Raw genomic sequence first — 8,359 nt, 5'->3', positions numbered from 1 at the left:
GGTTGAGTGGTAATGTGAGTAACAGATCGAAAATAAATGAAATGACACCTAAATCTTATAACTTTTATCATGAACCAAAAGAAGACAAAAGAGGCGGTGGCATTGGAATCTTAATAAAGAAATCATACAAAGTTACAGTAAGAAATCATCTCATAGTTAATTCATTTGAATATATGAATATTAAAATTTTATCTCGAAATGTAAATCTACAAATAGTTATACTCTATAGACCACCGAGCAAAAGCAAAAGAATGTTTCTAGATGAAATTAATAACTTACTAGATACATTGAATGACAATCGAAATATAGTTATATGTGGTGATTTCAACCTACATCTTGATAACAGAGTAGATCCATATGTCAATGAATTTAGAGAATTGATTGACAACCACGACCTTGAAAACAGTGTCTGAACCAACAGCTCAGTCTAATCATATACTAGATCTAGTTATAGTAAACAAAAACAACAACAACATCATACTAAATATGGAGATTGAACCTGACTGCTCTATATCCCCAATGCATAAGTTAATGTCTTTTGAAATAGACGTTAGAAAAAATAATGCAATACAGAAGGAAATCACTTACAGAATTAAGACTAACTTTGATCCAAAAGAGTTCATTGAACAAAGCCTAGAGGATAACACCAGTCTGTAACTGTGAAGAGAATCACACCCTCGTAGAGAGACAATCCTGTATAAACTGCATTACTGATAGAAGTAAAACTATACTTGCAACTAATTATAATAATAGGTGACCGGAAATAACAAAAATAATCACAATTAAAGAAAAATAGAACTGGTTTGATAATGAATTATACGAAGAGAAAAAAAGAAAAAGAAAAATGGAGGATAAATGGAAAAGAAATAAAAATAATGAAAACTGGCAACATTACAAAGCAGCTAGAAATCGCTACCATTACCTTATCTTAGTTAAAAAAAAAAGGCCTATTATAAAGTGTGCAATGAAAATGACCCACGGAAAATACATAAGAACCTACAGAAACTATTAGGTCTAAAGACAGAAATAGTGTTGCCTGACATAACTAATGATCCTAAATGCCTAGCAAATGATTTTATTGATTATTTTGAGGAAAAAATAAATCAAATCTGCTCCAGTTTTCACAACATCGGCACAACAGAGCGAAGGAATACATCAGCAACAGGTGTAGATAAGCTAAGGGTATTCAGAGAGTTAAGTCAGTGATTATATGAGAATAATAAAGAAAGTAAAAAAAAAAACCTACTGCGGAAATGACCCATTTGCAATTAACGATGTAAAAGATGCAGAAAATTTCACCAGACTACAAGAGACCTACCGAAACATGGTAAATATGAGTCTAACACAGGCAGTTTTCCCTGATTGTGAAAAAGTTGCATGTACCAAGCCTGTGTATAAAGGAAAAGGTGATGCAGACAATTTAAGTTCATATAGGCCAATATCAAATCTGTCATATTTTTCGAAAATTATTGAAACTGCTGTACACGAACAAACCTGGAAACATCTGAAAAAATCTAATGCCATACCTGATGATCAATCTGCATACAGAGAAAATTACTCCACATGAACAACAGTGTTAGCGATAAAAAAATGACATAACAGAAATTATAACAAATGGCAAGTGTTGCATTCTTGTGATGCTTGATCTAAGTGCAGCATTTGATACTGTAGAACATACATATCTGCTGGAAGACCTTAAAGCTGTGGGCATCGTAGAACGAGCATATGACTGGTTTGTGAGTTATCTCGAAAACCGCAAAGTTAAAGTAGTGATATCAAATGTTGAATCTGAGACAAGAAAACTAACCAAAGGGGTGCCTCAAGCTAGTGTACTAGGTCCTCTCCTGTTTGAAATTTACACGATTGAACTGGCAAATATACTTGAAACTCACAGAGTTAAGTTTAAAATATACGCTGACGATACACAATTCTATTTCCCAATAGAATCAGTTGATGAAGCAAAAAGAAAGATACATGAAATAATGAAGGCTTGGATGTTAACAAAAAATCTCAAGCTCAATGAAGATAAAAGTAAATGTATTATTTTTGGAAATGAAAAAGATATAAAAAGAATCGAATGCTTCCAAAGAATTGAAATAGGTCAATCGATCATTGACCTAAAGAAATCTGTCATAAATCTTGGAGTAATCATAGATGATAGACTGACAATGAATGAACATATAAATATGGTAAGAAATTGTAACTATCATATTAGAAACATAGCATATATTAGATGAAAAATCTATGGCCATACTCATTAATCACCACATATTTTCAAGAATTGATTACTGCAACTCACTGTTCTATGGATTACCAAATTATCAGCTGAAGAAAATTCAGAGTACAAAACAGAGCCGCTAGATTAATAAAAGGACTACACAATAGGGAAAGAGTTACCCCTGCACTAATTGAATTACACTGGCTACCGGTAAAAGCGAGAATTGAATACAAGCTACTCTTACTAACGTTTAAGATACTGAACCAAAATGAATCAAAATATCTAAAAGAATGCCTGAACAAACTAGAGCTAGAAACAAATGTTAACATAAGACACATGAGTGACACACATAGGCTATCTGAACCAAGAACAAATAGTAAATTTGGTGAAAGGGCTTTTAGCTACTGCGCGCCTAGACATTATAATAAACTGCCAACTGAAATGAAGGACCTAAAGGGAGCAATTGGATTTAAGAAGAAACTAAAGACATTACTTTTCACAAGATCATATGATTTGGAAGATGCTACAATCAAAGAATTGTATAAGTTATAATGAAAATGTTTCGCTAGATGATTAATATGGACCCGCCCGAGAAGTAGTTCACTCGACTTCAGTGGAGGGTTTAAACCCCAAAAACAAGTAACAAGTTCTTTACTCGTAAAAGCGCATAACTCTTGAGGTTTTCAGCAAGGTAGAGGGAGAAAGATCAGTGGCCTTTAGTAAACTCTTAAATGGTAGATATGTCCCTTGGTCCAGTGAAACCCTTTCAAGTGGGAGAAGGGTGCAAAGTATCTCACGATAATAAGTAAAGAAGACTTAAGTTTAAAAATCCAGAGTAAAGCTTAACAACATGGAAACTTAGTGTCCAAAATTGAACTAGGATGGCAAGATAAAGCAGCCTTTGTCAATTCTTGTAATATATGGCCTGGATATGTGCATTCACTGAAAGAAGACTTGACTGGATTCGACAAAAGACTTTGATAGAGGAACGGGGTTTCTACATTCTGGGAGAGAGCATGGCACTCAATATCAGCAAGTTTTTTTCTAATGAACTAATAATAGGGAACACAATGCTTGAACACAGATATACAAAAGCATAATTGGGCATTTTCCTGCGGAAAATATCGCAACCGACTTGACCATTTATGAATAATGTAAAAAGTCACTACTAGACACTTGAGACCCTAAGTTGAAGACCAGGAAAAGTAATGCAACCCTACCTTATAATTCCCAGATATGACATTGAAAAAACTTCTTTTTTTTAGGGGTTTATTTCTCGCACTCCACCAAACACTAAAGAAATAGATTTGAATATTTATTGCAAAAAAGTTGAAATCTTTCTGGAATCTGCCAACATCACAATCAGACAGCGAAAACTATCAATCCTAGATTTTAAGATACTATCTACTTTCAGTTTATGGTGATAGATTTGCTGTTCTTAAGTAAATCTTACTAATTTTACATCGTACAATTATACAGGTAATGGAAGGTAATATCCCTAGAGGTATTAACTCATAAATTTGCTAAGGCGACTTTATAACAAAACAAAACAATATGATATAGTTAGCCTTTAATTAGGTGTACTCTAAATTGAAAGTTGCGTCGTTTTCTTTTACTTGAGCCCGCTTTTCTAGGGGTAACTTGCTTATAAATTTCACTCGTCTACTGTATATCATTTAAATATTAAATTATATTCTTATCGAATTCAGCTTTAAAAGGCCAACCTAATAGTATAAAAAGGCCGAAAATATAGCATTCAAGGCTAACCAGTTATAGTTAACAAATTTAGGTAACTAGCATCCAGGTGATCTGATGATAATATGATTCATCGCCTCAAGTTGAAACTATTTCAGTGTTGCTTTAAGTGTGGTAGAGTAGAGATGTCTGCGCGCGTTTTCTATTTATTCCGGTTCATCGGAGATACATAATTTCAAGCGGCAGTGGTACATCAATGTGAAATGTAAGTACAACATTTGATTTCAATGTGTAGCATATTGATTAATATTATTCTATGGATGTTTTAAATTCCGCGCTTTCGAGTGGGGAAAGTGTAGCCACTAGCTGTTGCGGGCGGCTTTTGCCTACGTAAATATTCACAATTTTTCCCTTATAGATAAATAAATAAACAAATAATCAATGTACATACTATTGCCCCGAATTAAACGTTAACATCTGAAAGTAGTTTTCTCGAACGTAGATTTCCATTATTCAAAGATATATAATCATAAAGATTTCATTTATTCTGATACAATCTAAGTTCGAACCATTGCATATTTCCATTTCCTTAATAAGTGGTAACTTGGTTTTGTTAGCAAGGTCTAGATTTTTAGGCTGGGAATTCGTTTTTTTTTTTTTTTTGTTATTTACCAAACGAAATGAACAAAATTCCTTTTTAAGATTTTTAATTTTAGTCATTTTGAGCAATAATGACAAAGTCTCAATTTTTATCATATTTAAAATAATCTTATAGTAACCTTCGTAAAAGATATATTTTATATGAAATAATTTGCAAATTTAACAATAGATTTAAATTTCTTAAGAATAGGCCTACAAGCCAAAAATGATAAAATAAATATTGAGAAATCACTGAATAGAATCAACAGCCAATATTGAAAATAAATTCAGTGGAAGGCTATATATATATATATATATATATACATACATACATACATACATACATACATACATACATATATATATATATATATATATATATATAGTATATTAATTGAGTTTTGTTTCTATATTAGGAAATCGTCTGCCAACAGGAACTATAGATTATATTACGTTTTAGGTCAAATATAGATATTTCCAGTACTGAATCTTCATTATTGATTAATTATTTTCAATTTGAAAAGAAAACATTGTCTTTAAAACGACGTTTTAATTTTATATAAGTTTTAAAGAAGTTTTTTTTTTTCAGTTATGTCTCTTGCTTTGTGTTCATATGTAATAATGAACACAAAAAAGCATATGATCTTTAGGTAGTATTTTGTTCAACCAAATTTTTATTCCATTGCATATTTAAGATTAATTTATTTGGTATATTATATTTTCATTTTATGCCACGTGGCAGTTATGGAAACTGGTCTGCCACTTGTTTTACCAAACAAGAAAACAAAATACCTTTAAATTATCTGAGTTTGAAGGAAAATATGGCATTAAAAGTATAAAAACTGGATTTCAACTTTATATATCTAGTGATTTATTATAGAATATAAATTTAATACGAGAATATTCTTAACATTAAACAATAGAGATATTTATGACTATCTAGAAAAGACAAAAGCTGCCAGAAGTTTTTATATTTTTAGATTTTTACTAGTTTCTATTTCAAGAATTCAATATATTAATGTTGTGAATTAAAGAAAATATAATATTCATCATATGAGTTTTAAATTATATTGATTATATTGAGCGCATCTTGCACAAAAATACCTTTGCATAATTATTAAAGGTATCTTAAATAGTTACTTTTACTGTCAGTAGGTGTCCTTACCATCGCAGTGCCCATGAATTTCTTGGGATTACAACCCTGATAGAATATATAAATATTGAAGAATTATTGGATAGAATAGACAGCCAATATCTTGAGAATTCGGTTTTAATGTTACAATAAGCAGTCAGATGATTTCTTTTGTAGTATCTTAATACTTTAGTTTGGTTTCTCTGTTAGAAAATCGTCTGCCAACAGGAAATCTAGATTTTATTATGTTTTGGGTTAAATATAGTTCTTTCCAGTGTTGAACATTCATTATTGGTTAATTTAATTCAATTTCAAAAGAATACATTGTTTTTAAAACTGTTTTAATGTTATATAAGCTTATAAAGAAAGTCTTTCAGTTGTCTCCTGCTTTGTGTTCATATGTATCAATGGACAGGTAAAAACATACGATCTTTAGATAGTATTTTGTTCAACCAAATTTTTATTCCGTTGCATCTTTAAGGTTGATTTATTGTGTACATTATAATTTCAGTTTATGCCACGTGGCAGTTATGGAAACTGGTCTGCCACTTGTTTTACCAAACAAGAAAACAAAATACCTTTAAAGCATCTGATTTCGAAGAAAAATATGGCATTAAAATGTATAAGGACTATATCTAAATTTCATTCATCTACTGATTTTTATGGAATATATATTTAATACGAAATTATTCGAATCATTAAACTATAGATATATTCATGATCAATCTGGAAAAGGCAGAAGTTGCTGGCACTTTTTAAAAGTTTAGATTTTTACCAGTTTCTGTCTTAAGAATTTAATATATTAGGGTTGGGAATAAAATTAGACACAATTTCTATGATATACGTTGTAATTTTCATTTATCATATTGAGCAGGTCTTGCACATAATACCTTTGCATAATTCACTAAGTTGAGATTTATTTTTAGCATAATTAGTTATGTTGGCTCTCAGTAGGTGTCCATACCATCGCGGTGTCCATGAACTTCTTAAATTAAAAGCCTTAAATAGAAAATAAACATCTATAAATCATTAGATACAATAAACAGCTCGTATTTCAAAATATTCAAATTTTACGTTATATAAAACAATTGGATGAACTCTCTGCATTATTTAATGACTTTAGTTTTTTCCCAATTAGAAAATCGTCTTCCAGCAGAAATCTAGATTTGTTTAATGTTTTAGGTTAAACATATCACTTTCTAGTGTTGAATATTCATTATTCATTTATTATAATTAATTATAAGATAATGTATTCCATTTATAGGACCAGGAAAGCAGTCCTTAAAGAATAAGGAACGCCTCTCAGTCAACTTTCTTGTTAGCATTCATAATTAAGTTATAAAATATAATTCCACGTTTACTATACTGTTCATGGTGTTTAAAAAAACATATTTCTATTTTAAAGAGCTTTATTTTATCATTTACGGGAGCAAATTGTAGGTAAGAAAATATTTCATAATTTTTCACGAGATTCTGTCACCAAGTCAGTGTTGCCAGACATGCCTATTTATCCCTAGATTTGGGAATTTTTGGGTATCTGATGGGGATATTCTATACCAATTTGCTTGCACTTATATGAAGTATAGAGAGTAATTTCTATAATAATAAAGCCTACAGGATCGGAAGAAAATATATTTGTGGAAATTAGGGATTTTTGCGGTTTTTTTTGGGGGGGGGGGGTGGTTCTTTAGACTAACTCATCTGGCAACACTAACTCTCGAAGTCACGAAGTTCCAACATGGCGGGGGTTTGTTTGTGTCCGGAACCTCTAGACTTCTTTTTCTCCCTGCTAACCTTCAAAGATAAATAAAATGTGAGTTATTTCCCAGTTTTTAATTATATCATATACATAACATGCCTTCTGCTAAATGCTTTTTCTTTATGCAGTGGTTATTACAGAAACTGTGACCGTGTCAAAACTTTTCTGAAACCACAAAGTTTTATGTCATGTAAAACACTTATTTTACGGAAATTGCTTCAGATTTTGTGCCAGGGCGAGGTCATGTTTATTTATCAGCGACCACCTGTTCTATATTTTTTCATAAAGTATTTTTCTTGTAGTTTTAACTTGTTCTGAAATCTACCACCTTCCGTATCCCAGTAGTAATGGGGTCCTAATTCGGTCCCTTGGTGGGAATCGGTGTTGACAGCGAAAATGAAAAATAGTAGATGAAGAAAGGGGCAGAAATCAACGAAACTACAAGAAAACTTAACCTAATTGTATTTCGTGCTAATATAACTGGGTGAATCCACCCTACTGAGTCACTGCCTTTGAGGTAGTTCTATTGAGGACCGTTTTCTATACACCAATTCAGAATGGTCTTTGCTTCGCTTGCATAATAACATTTTAATGCTCATTTGTTCCAGGCAGCGTATTGAGGTCCACTATTTAAGGCATTCAGGGTGTATGTATGATGACTCATGCCCCATTACTCCTTTATTTTCAAACCCCTAATGTTAAGAATAGTTTTTTTTTTATTATAAAAAGATCTGTTTTAATGTTACTTTTCTCTATATTTTAATTGTTCATGATTTTTTGTATAGTTTAGTTATTTCCGTAGATCCTTTCCTCACTGGGCTATTTTTCTCTGTTGGAGTCCTTGGGCTTATGGCAGGGTTTTCTTAATATTGTGTTCACTTATCAAGGGCTCCTTACTCACATCTCCCTTTAAAAG

The 8,359-nt window shown here is 31.5% G+C and overlaps 1 long non-coding RNA gene across 2 annotated transcripts in view; it reads left to right on the top strand.

The window, feature by feature from the left end:
• Positions 1 to 8,359, top strand: part of LOC137642847 (uncharacterized) — a 60,463-nt gene that overhangs the window by 6,354 nt on the left and 45,750 nt on the right. The window contains exon 1 of one of the 2 annotated variants that reach the window (XR_011044897.1): positions 7,411 to 7,497. The exons of the other annotated variant lie outside the window; for it this stretch is intronic. This is a non-coding gene — a long non-coding RNA (uncharacterized lncRNA). Of the gene's footprint in view, positions 1 to 7,410; positions 7,498 to 8,359 lie in introns of those variants that run through there. 2 annotated transcript variants of the gene reach the window in all.

This window comes from Palaemon carinicauda, chromosome 6 (genome assembly GCF_036898095.1).
Source record: "Palaemon carinicauda isolate YSFRI2023 chromosome 6, ASM3689809v2, whole genome shotgun sequence".
Taxonomy (NCBI): domain Eukaryota; kingdom Metazoa; phylum Arthropoda; class Malacostraca; order Decapoda; family Palaemonidae; genus Palaemon; species Palaemon carinicauda.
Note: the sequence above shows the minus strand (reverse complement) of the source record. Positions and strands in the feature narration are given on the sequence as shown.